The sequence below is a fragment of the Rhipicephalus microplus genome, chromosome 2 (assembly GCF_043290135.1).
Source record: "Rhipicephalus microplus isolate Deutch F79 chromosome 2, USDA_Rmic, whole genome shotgun sequence".
NCBI lineage: Eukaryota > Metazoa > Arthropoda > Arachnida > Ixodida > Ixodidae > Rhipicephalus > Rhipicephalus microplus.
Genome location: NC_134701.1, coordinates 93865469 through 93877537, shown reverse-complemented (window position 1 = coordinate 93877537; position 12069 = coordinate 93865469). Strand labels below are relative to the sequence as shown.

The 12069-nt window shown below is 45.1% G+C and overlaps 1 long non-coding RNA gene across 2 annotated transcripts in view; it reads right to left on the bottom strand.

Annotated features, from left to right (window-relative positions):
* The window catches only part of LOC142796325 (uncharacterized), a 102255-nt gene extending 97868 nt beyond the window's left edge, over positions 1 to 4387 (bottom strand). For both annotated transcript variants that reach the window (XR_012893745.1, XR_012893744.1), the window contains exon 1: positions 4219 to 4387. This is a non-coding gene — a long non-coding RNA (uncharacterized LOC142796325). The remainder of the gene's footprint in view (positions 1 to 4218) is intronic.
* Positions 4388 to 12069: the final 7682 nt, after the last annotated feature.

Below are 12069 nucleotides of genomic sequence, written 5' to 3'. Positions count from 1 at the left end.
GGCCTGTTCGGTAACCTCAGCCGTTGTGGTCTGGACTGACGAGGAGTTTGTAACAATGCCTTCTTGATCAACAGCAACAATGGCAGTTTAAGATTGCGAAGATTTTTGTTATGGTGCCTTACTGATGAGCGCATGCACGGCGATGGTTTTCGCGAAACGTTCCTATGGGTGGGCTGTGTGCAATTAATGTCAGTTGCAAGTCTGCATATGTATGTGCCTGTTGTATGCGTGTGTAGCGCAACAATCCCTTTGTGTTAATTTGCACCAACTCGCCAAGCAACACATTCCTTTAGAATCTTTAAACAACAACAAATTCCTTTTGGCATGACCTCCCCAGAGTCGACTTGAAGCAGAGAAGTGCTGCACCCGTCTTTGCAATCTTAGAGCTGGTGAAATCATTCGGTAACAGCTCCTGCTTAACTCGGCGGAGAAAAAAAAAACGGCACGTTCCACGCAAACCTCCAGTGTAAAAACTGGAGACAAGCTTATTTCGGCAATTCAACTGTGAATTGAACGCCTCGTGGTAGTCTTCAAAAAGACGTTTAAAGTAGATTCACTACATTGAAGGGATGTAAGGTATTCATGTTAATAAAAAAATAAATCGTTGACACACCTAAAAATCTTTAAAACATCTCGCCCCGTTTAAGACATCTTCCTAAATAATTTCGCTGAATAAGAAGGGGCTGTGATATAGTTTTTAAAACGGAGAGATATTAAAGTTTTTTGACTACATTGATGATTTTTCATTATTTTGCTTCGAACCTGCGCCACCTATGACGTGTTGTGTTAAACGGCGTTTATTCGTCCCAAAAGCCCGGCAGCAAACAGGCATGATGAGGCAGAGCACGCACACACTCGATGACGGTGATAATTACACATGGTGGAGATGAAGATAGAAAGAAAAATGAATGGTGATAACTATAATAATGGGCAAGTGACAAAAAAGTACAGTAGAAATGCGCAAAACATTTCAAATTAGATACTGCAGTCTTGCAAATAAACGAAGTTTAAAGTTGTATTAGATTTCAACGGCTTCTATAACGGTACAATAGTTCATTACTTGGATGTTTCAACGTGAGTCAATTAAAAAGCTTAATTCGCAGATTCGCCTCTATAGACATTTGTGCAGGCGTCATCAGCTGTGAGCGAAAAATAATCTCGCCCATGATTGAGAAATCGAGAAATATCCTAATAAAATAAATCATAGAAAATGTCGGTTTGAGTGAGGATTGAACCCGGGCCGTCTGCGTAGCAAAGGAGATTATGTACCGCCATGGCCGCCGGTATTTATCCAGTAGCCATGGTATTTATCCAGTAACCACAGAGCGACGCTGTTGCTTGAATGTGCTTTAAAAATACATCATATGATTGTCATCTAGTAAAGGAGTCTCCTTCCATTACTTGACAAGGAATTGCTCAATAAGTCGGCGTCTCAAAGACGCAGACAAGATACGCAGACATACATTTCATGAGCAATTGTGAAGGTTTGGATGTTGGCTTATGGATTTTAGAGGGTCTTTCGCTGATTCGCAAAAGGAAGAATCGTGGCGCATTGGTCACTAAACAAGTGCACTTGTTATAAGCAGTCTGTATGATAGCATGAAACAACCAATACTACATGCACGGTTGTTGGTTTCCTTACATTAAATTCGAGTTATGCACCGGAATCAAAGCCTGGTTATCTATTAAGAGAACGATGTGCATGCTGCGCAATGACACTTTAGAATTCTACTTTTTAAGGCGAAGCTACAATGGCCTACACTTCTGAGCGAACCAAAATCACTCTGAGTAGTTCTCTACAAAGCTATCTATCTGGCCACCTACGTCTGGGTGCTGTCTTCATCGCTTCAAACCTTAACTTTGTGTCAACCAAATTGGCACGAAAGGTAGTAGGGTTTCACAAATATCCAAGTTCTTCATGTCAAGACATCTACAACATGAAAATTCCGTTGCTACGTCGGTAAACCCTTTCCTCCAGATGTGTGTGTCACATACCCAAGCACCACAACCGTGGTATGCCGGAATTCGCCGAAGGTGGTTGACAGTTTATGTCAACTTCGGTACGGTTTAGTACCTTAAGTATGCCAACGCTAATAAAAAACAAGATCGGCCTCGATGACCATGTGCATGCAAATAAAAATGAAGGTCCTAGCAGGAAGCGAACTCATGCATTCTGGGTGACAATGGATTGATTGATTGATTTGTGGGGTTTAACGTCCCAAAACCACCATTTGATTATGAGAGACGCCGTAGTGGAGGGCTCCGGAAATTTTGACCACCTGGGGTTCTTTAACGTGCACCCAAATCTGAGTACACGGGCCTACAACATTTCCGCCTCCATCGGAAATGCAGCCGCCGCAGCCGGGAATCGAACCCGCGACCTGCGGGTCAGCAGCCGAGTGGGTGACAATGGAGTATTCTACTCAGAGGCACACGAGGTAATGAAACTCTCTTGAAAAAATACCTCTTGTAGGCGTCAATAGGGTGATACATCATGAGTGGTTACAGCGCTGATTATATAATTTTATAATGCATTAAATTTGACTTACGTTCCACTGTTACAAAATGGGCACCAGCAGCCTATTCAGATTCCGGGGAATCAGAAGTCCCCGCAATTAAATTCCTTTCAATTCCACAGAATAAAAAAACTATTTAGCGATTTCTTACTTCGGGAATGGCCGGACAGTTCCATGGTATTCCTGTAATTCCTCAACGTTGGAAAGGCATCTTTACAATTTTGTCCAGTTATGCTAAAAATAAACACGCCATAAAGCTGAAGTGAAAAGATGCATTAGGATCTGCAAAAGTACGCAAATAACGTTACCAAGGTCAAATGCCAGTAGCTTGGTCGCATATCTTGTGGAGTTTCGGGCAAAGATGCCCATGTGTTTATAAAGGAAGGTCATTATTGCAAAAGGCTGTGAGGTGAGATGGCGCACAAGCTGATATACGAAAGCTTGCAGGAAACACAAACACCATGCCAGCGTCGATGCACATCACAACTTAGAAACACGCTTTTTCAAGTGTGCGTCTGAGTTGCCGACGGCAACAGACCGTCGGCAACTCAGACGGCAACAGACTGGCAACCAGATCGAAGTGAAGGATGGGGAGACACAAGGCTGCTGGGGGGGGGGGGGGCAGATTCGCAAAGTGTTAGAGCGGGAGATGGTGTACGCCAATGCCGTAGTTCCGCACGACGAATACCAACGGCATAGAACCACTGTTACGTGAAGAATAGAGACAAAGTTCGAACAACAAAGCTTAAATAAGGACAGAATACAAGTAGGCGCGTTGCTTACAAATTTAGCCAATCCACTCTAGATTACTGATTTATTCGACGCCCTGCAATACTAATGCTTCGGGATTTAGAAACAGCGCGTGGACGAGAACACGTCGTATTTTCAAAAAAAAAGGCAAGGCATAATATCATTCCTATTTCAGAATGTGCAAAAAGCGCTGATTTTCATTCTAATTTCATTCCGAAGTGGCAACTCTGCAACGCTGATTTACGTACTACTACGATACGGACATTTTGTCGAGTTGACATTTAGTGTGGTGGCAGTGTTGGCTCTAATTTATTAGCAGTTTAATAAACACTACATGAGATCAATCAAGCAATTGAGTTTTAATAAGACGAAAAGAGTAACTACAAAATATAAAATATACAGGGGAGGGTCTCAAAGTACGCGACGACATTCATATAAATCAGGAAGCCATCTTGCAGCATTGCTATATCCCGGATGAATGGGCTAAGAAAGTTAGTCTTAGGATTCACATCCTCGCAGAGTAACGTGCACTTTGTTTCAATAATACTGACGGATGTACTTTAACGTGAGTGCTTACGTTATGTCAGACCATATCTTACCCTCTAAACGCCAGTGAAGACGACGTTCCTAATAGGCGCGGCCATGATGCGCACACATCTCCTGCGCTTACAAAAACAGGTCAATCTACCTTAAAATGTTAGGCTCAAGGACAAATAACACATCAGAAACAGTTATTCACTGACTGATTTGCCTAAAATCATTCCGGTAATGATGGACTTTTCTCAATTTTTTTAGAGCGCTCACCCTAATAAAAAATATTTCGTGCTGAAATATTACGAAACGAATATAATGATATTCGGCTATAGTTATTAAAAACTTCAAATATTTGCGTACCCTTATTTTTCATAATTCTTCGCGTCTCAAACTTCAAGGATTATTCAAAGGACTTTACCTTGATGATATCTTGATGTTTACCGCACTCTTTCGTATGGTCAATACGCGTTTCTTCGTCTCCGTTCAGCTCGCCAATCGAATATTGGTCACGATGCATGAATAGTATAGTAAAAGAAATGATTGTCAGCAAACTAGTTTTCATTCTGTGATGATTTTATTTTCCTTGCCTGTACGGAAGGATTCTATATTTCAAACACCTTTGGCTAATATAAAGAGTGAAACAAGTGACGTCAGCCGCCTTTTAGCCGTGGAAAAGAGCACCTTGATGATCGAATAGGATGGCTTACCTTTACTCAATGAGCTAGCCCAGTACCAGAAAGGGCAGCATACTTAAAGGTCCCCAGAGCAGCCAAAAATATTTTTAACATTTTTAACATTTCATGTGAACGCGCATTGAGTGAGTTTACCGTCACGATCGACAATGCCAAACGCAGCAGTTCTGCGATTGGCATTGTCGATCGTGACGGTATAGTCACTCGATGACGCCCCACAAATTCCAAGAAACAATCCTTTCTCTCTCCGGCCTTTTAAAAGTCTTCTGAGCAGTGTATCACGGCCAAAAACAAAAACGGCTATCAAAATAACCAAAATAAAAAACTGGCCGAAAAGTAGCCAACTTGAAGCAGGGCCAGTAAAAGTAGCTAAAATAGCCAAAACTAGTCGAATGCGTGAAAACTACTGCGGCATGTTTATTTAGGTAGTTAATGTAAAAGCTTTTCAGCGCAAAGTGCCGCTATTCCGCAGCCGAACACTACAAAATGATATATCCTGCGATTCCAGGATAAATTGTCGACATTAGCAATCATTTCATGCATGCAGTGTTGGCGCTTTTAAAGAATGTCTATTCACGCGCCTTACAAGAGTCTTCATGGAAAGCATAGAAGTTGTGACAAATATACCAACAACAACAAAAAACTCGGGAAGCCTTAAGCTTCGCCTTTAAGAATTGAACGCGACAACGATATCCGGCCCCTAGCGCGCCCTTCAACCGCTAAGTGCATACTTACTAATATGTTTTCTTACACAGCCTCACGCACGCATACACGGACGCACACAGTACATTGTACCAGCGTGTGCTCGCGAATAGTACATACAGGTGTCTGATCTAAAGCAAGGGTCACATGGCCCCCCAAGATACACGCCACGCGCTCGCCATCTCGGAGGCTATAAAGAGCCTCACAATGCCTCACAGGTAGCAACACATTATCTAGCGTTTGCTGTTTGCTCGATCAACGCCTCTGAAAAGACATGATATGTTTTCGGCTTGTTGGACACAATCGCGCAATTTTAGGACTGTTTGAAAGTTTCTTTGTGTTTTTAGCGGTGATGGCTGCACTCTCTCGTTCTTTTTTTGGCGTAGTATGAGGCCTCCCAAATGTGCCCACAAATCACCAAATGAACTCGTTTTCGTCGTGACACCTGTAGAAGAAAATGCGTTAAAGGGGTTTTGAAACACTTTAAGTAATTGTAGAATTAGTTCTCTAGAAGAACTTATTTTTTCGCAAATTTAATACCGCAAAATATTACGAATCCGTTCAGTGTGAGTGGAGTTACCGAAGGCTTGTCGCATGCTGCAATTGCATTATCTCCTCTCCCGTCCCGACGAAAGCACTGAAAGACAAGCTGGGAGGGGTGGCAGGGGAAAAGAAAATACGTCACCCGTACCACGTGACCTCGATCACTTTTTTTTTCTGCAAATGCGCGAACTTCTCAGTGTGGTTACAGTGTCTACAAATATACTGCCTAGTGTGCTGAGCGCGCGCATTCTGTACGAGAAAGGGTAGCGCCGCATGTGATGACTGCGCTCATATGCCACAAGTGGCGCTGCATGTCGAGAGGGTGCACGAACGCGCGAAATTCCTCTCATACTGTTGCTGCCGGAGCCCCGCCGCGTTTAAACTCAGTGTGTGAATGTCCGTTCACCCCGAAGGCGGGGCGGCCGAAGCGGCGAGGTGACAACGCGAGAAGCGGGAAAAACCTCCTCTCCAGGCGGCGAAAGCGGGAGAAAATTCAGGCGGCAAGGCCGATTGCTCTCAGAGCAATTTTTTGCAGCCTGCCGAGGCTCGCCGCTTTGCCGCAGCCAATCAGAACGCCACGCAGTGGAGGCGCGGTGGTGGCGCGGGTGAACGTTTGGGAGAGGCACTGACGCGTCATAGCGACACGCGCACAAAATCGCGAGATGCCCGGCTCTTCTGTCATGCGGCCAGACGAAGGAACCATGCGGTCTGAACAGGTTCACGCACTCGCCTCCTCGCCACTTCGGAAATCCCACTACGCCTCTTTGCCGCGCCGCCTTCGGTGTGAATGAGGCTTTACAGCTGCCATCTGATTTACTGGAAGTTCAGCGGTGCCATACGTACACTGCAACACCCTGAGATGTTAAAAGCTAAGCGGCAATGCAAAGAAAGGACGTGTATTGTGCCGCTGTGTCAAAGATGTTATCGGTCGAACAAGGAAAAAGTGTCTTGTTCCCCGCATTAACGGATCCAGCGTGGTTTCCTGAATGAAAAGGTAAGATCAAGAGGGCAGACAGAAGGCTCTATTCGAAGGCTGTAGTGTGAGAAAAGCATTCTGAGAGTGACTCCACCAAACTGTCTTTTCGGATTAGGGTGAACGGTGTCGGGAATAAAATCGCCATTTAGTCAAAATTTCAAACATTATTATTTATCTAAAAAAATAGAAAATACCCTTTTCAATTTTATTCACACAGTTTTTTGCCAATTTCAACATCGGACTCCTTTCCGACAACGTTTTGGGTATCATCTGCGGTGAGTGTCAGATTGTACTTTGGCATGTCATCATTCTTTGTTTTTCACTCGAGCACTAATAGAACGCAGGCTCAAAGGTAAAGCTTTCTGGGTCTTCTGTGATCATTCTTGCTCTCAAGAAAAAAGCAGATTTTTAAAAATAAGTCTGGTGGTTATACTGTCAATGGTTTTTAAAATTAATTTTTTCGCATACTGCAACCACTTTGAGCCCCTATCTATCTATCTATCTATCTATCTATCTATCTATCTATCTATCTATCTATCTATCTATCTATCTATCTATCTATCTATCTATCTATCTATCTATCCGTCTGTCTATCCGTGCGTCTGTGCATCCGTCTGTCTGCCTATCCGTCCATCTGTCTGCCCGTCTGTCTATCTGTCCGCCTGTCCGTCTGTCCATCCGTCTGTCCATTCACCCATCTGTCTGTCTGTCTGTCTGTCTGTCTGTCTGTCTGTCTGTCTGTCTGTCCGTCTGTCTGTCCGTCTATCTGTCCATCTATCTGTCCGTTCGTTTGTCAATCTGTCCATCCATCCATCTGTCTATCTGTCCGCCTGTCTATCTGTCCGTCCGTCCATCCGTCTATCTCTATATCTATCCATCCGTCCGTCCGTCCATCTATCTGTCCGTCTGTCCATCTGTCTATCCATCCGTCTTTCTGTGCGTCTGTTTATATGTTTGTCTGTCCGTCCGTCTGTCTGTCCGTCTGCCGATCTATCTGTTCGTTCGTCTGTCCGTCCATCTGTCCGTCCGTCTATCTGTCTGTCCGTCCGTCTATCTGTCCATCCGTCCGTCCATCTGTCCATCCGTTCGTTCGTCTGTCTGTCTGTCTGTCTGTTCATCCGCCCGTACGTCTATCTATCTATCTATCTATCTATCTATCTATCTATCTATCTATCTATCTATCTATCTATCTATCTATCTATCTATCTATCTATCAAATTGTCTACGTCTGAGTGCCCTCACGGTCACTCCCTTAACATAGGGTAATCCAAAATAAGTATGGGCGGGTAAGATGGTTTGATGAATATGAGTTGCTGGTCCTGATAAGAATAATTTCACAATCCCGTCACGTACGCCATGAAACCCTTCTCGCCACATTTTTTAACGCGCGAGCGTTAAGCTGGCATAGGGAACGTTGACCCTACGAATGCAAATAATGTTTGTGTCCTAGCAGACAAGTCGAAGCCGAGCAATATGCGTGGAAACCAAGTAATTTACTACAGAGCCACGCCAGGTCTTCACAATAATTTGCAAGAAGAGCCAAACGTTCGTGAAACGCCAATGCTGGTTCAAGTGTTGACTATCCAATTTATCGCATATATTTAGCGCCACTTCATATTGTTTCACCTAATATAATTTACAACAGAGTCCCCTTACATAGCAATGATTCCCAAGTTACATGAGATCTGCCTTTTTTTTGCGAGCAGTAGGGGATGGCGATATGTATGTCACGAAATAATCCTCATTTGGTATTGCAAAGTGCCAGTACTCTGAAAGCAATGGAGTAGTTCTTATAAAGCATCTTGTAAATAACACTCCGAAAATGCAGGATAATAACAGTTGGCCTCGCGTGGCTCGGCCTCCTGAAAGCTTTGCAGCGCTTGCGGAACGCAAGAAGTGAACGCATATGCACCCAATCGCCCAGCAGCGCACCATGCGGGCGCCGCCGACAGTCATCAGCTGCGGGGCCATCTCCTAGCCCGCTCTCAGCACACTGTAGCGTGATCGCGCGCGCACGCGTGGACAAGGCGGCCTCCTGCGGCGATCTCTGTGACTTGCTTTTACGCTCACGGATGATTTTTCGCTCACACCCAACAATGCCGACGCCAACAGCAGGATTTCTGCAACAGGTGCTCTCTAACGCTATCGCGGTAATAGGAAGCTACATTCTTAACTGGCTCAAATAAGGGCTAATTGCTCTGATGCACCTCTCAGCAATCATTTTTTAGGAGCGAAGTTTCTTAAAGTGGCACCCCTTCGTCCCTCGTAGTCGTAATCGTAGTGTGTAACAAGTGTTACATTTTGACCTGTAAGGTGGTGCCGGAGGGAGATTTCTCCTGTGCTTTGTTGAACAATAAAACGTTCGCGGCGTGCGCGTTAACTAAAAGAAGAATGCTCCTGTCTCTCATTCCCCATTAGCAGCCATTGCATGTACAATGAGCAATATCTGACAAGAAAGGGTTGCTACGTTATACTCGCTGGGTGTAACCTCCTTAGTTTTAGGAAGGTTTAGTGAGTGTTGGGCCGCAGTGCCATGACTACAGTGAACTGGTATATACCATGAACTCGAGGTGGTCAAAGGTGGGAAGTAGACCCGAAGCGCAAGCCGTAAGAAAGTGTGCGTGTGCCACCTCTCGTTTAGTCCTTGGAACATCCGCTGGATAGCGGTGCTGCTATATGGGGAATATAAGACAAAAAGATGCGAGATGGTGATACTTAGAGTGTTGAATAGATGGACGAACGGACACACAGACAGATGCATGGATGGACGCATGAACGGACGCAGGGTTGGATGCATTGACGAACGCAGGGATGGACGCTCGAACAGATGCACGCACGGACGGGCGGATAGACGCATGGACGGTCACATAGACGGACGCATGGACGGTCGAATGCTTCGCCCCAGTCTCCATCAATCACTCCGTGGATGTATGCTACCAATTTTTTCTTTGAGGATGAATCCACAAACGAAGTTCGTACTAAATTTTAAGGAATGAATGATATAGTTTATCTAACATCCTCGAATAATTTATTGTTGGGCGACAGCATATGACATTCCAAATCCAGCACTGAAAAAACTGCGCGAGGCCAAGGTGGCAACACAAGTGATTACAAAGAACTGTTAGCACATGTGTTGCCGTCTTGGATTTCATCATGGATTTTATTGCTCACTGGGAAAAAGTACTCCGTTTCATACATCAGGGGCAACGCTGTAGAAACTAGCGAGGCTTTTTGCAGTCGATGCGTTCGAAACAAAATGTAGTCTTGTGTTTTTACCACCAAAACTTCAATTTTTCTTTCGATATTGTAGCGAGAAGTAATTAAAGATATTGCGTGCCTTAGAAAAAAAAACGACCTTCAACGCCTATTATTATGTGACTGTATATATTTGTTTCCCCGTGACGTCACATACAGGTTCGATACGATGGGAACGTCACCATGGCGGCCACCTGGACGTTCTTGTCAGTACAGGATAGGACACCACCGAATCGTTTGGTACCCGCGCTCTTTTGTGCGCCCCTCACTTCCTTCTGCTCGCCAGTCACGCGAAAGCGGAGCACAAGGAAACGCGATGTCACGCGAGCAATCACGAAACGCGTGGAGTTATACGTTTTGCTAGACGAACTTCCTACGTAGCTTTCCCAACGTTGCACCTGATGTTTGAAACGAAGTATAGTACATCACACTTCTAATGTCGATAAGCACAAGTTATCCTCAACGCGGAGAACGTCGGATTCTTGTTCGTTTCCAACTGTGGTTGAAAGCCGCGTTCAGCAATGGTTGATCTTCCTTGTCGCAAAGGATATTTACATGTATCAGGTACTACACTGCCTGTAAGATCAAGCCGTCTATAGTGTATTCGCCTCTTTCGTATGGGAATATCAATGAGAACCAGCGTTCAGGGATTACTTGTTTCTCGCTTCAGTGAATGTTAAGGTAATGCATTTGTTTGCAGTCTAACTTATGCTGTGGTTTCTCTTTTACGAATTGGCAGATTGTTCACACATTTACACCACGCTTACCTTTGGCTTTGGCTAAATAAAAGTGATTGAACCTAAAGAAGGCGTTGTGGCCTTCGACTTCGATAGAACATAAATTTTATTCAGGCCAACATGACTAATTTGAGCATGCTATTACAGTAGTAGCTAATAAAGAGACCAACAACAGATTATTTTCTAACCAGTTTTTTCCGGTGGGACAGAATGATTATCGTTCGTGTTGTCCGTAGCTGCAGCAGTAAATCCCCAAAGTACACAGTCATTTCATAAGCAGTATTTTTTATATGAAAGGCTCTGAACACGGGTGAACCTCTTCATCTGGCAACGCTGAGCATTGATAGCGATGCCGGTACCTCTTCAAGCGACTTGTGCATGCTGTCGTTGTTCTGCTTTCAAAGGAGTTACTGTAACTATGCTTAACCACGTTTATTCAGATCTTTTCAAGTATTTTTGAAAATAACCAGCGATTACAATGACTTTTCTATCACCACTCCTACGTACAAACTCCTCGAGCTTGGCGTACATAACACGCTAGAAGAGATCGCCAAAGATCAGGAACGCGTGCAATTGACCCGACTTACGACCACCAAGGCGGGCTGCCATATTCTGCGCGAGCTCGGCTTCTTCTCCTCGAGGGCCAAGGACCCCCCAGAGTTTACCATAATTCCCCGTGAAGTCCGCGACCTTACTGCGACCGCTCCCATTCCACGAAATGTACACGCCGAATACAACAGAGGCAGGCGCCTTGCGCGGGCTACCGCCATTCTCAAGCGCATACACATGGAAGCGAACAACGTCCAGTTCGTGGACGCCGCTGCCTATCACAACAACCGAGCCTTCGCCGCGCTCGCGGTATCCACCGCGCAGCAGACTCTTAACTCTACCACAATCCTCACCCGAAACCCCGAAGTAGCGGAGCAAATAGCTATAGCTATAGCTATGCTCGACAGCCAACAAGAATTCATCTACAGTGACTCCAGGCCGGTCATCAAAGCCTTCGAACGCGGAGTCATCTCCGACCAGGCGCTACGTATCCTGCGCAAAGCAGACCCGAGTGCCCTCAAGCACCATACTGTCATCTGGTTCCCCGCCCATCTCGGCCAGGTGCCGGGTGCCCTATCCCACCTCAACGAGATCGCCCATGATGCAGCGCGCGCACTTACCGACCGCACCGCCACAGGGCAACCCCATCTTGCTGGGTTAGATACCAATCGGGATGAACCAATTACGTACAATGAAATAACAAAGCACTTTTACCTAGAACGCCGCATTTTTCACCCCCACATCCGAAACTTAACCAACTCCAGGCATTAACCCTACGCCTATTACTGACAAACGCGTACCCAAACCTTGCCACG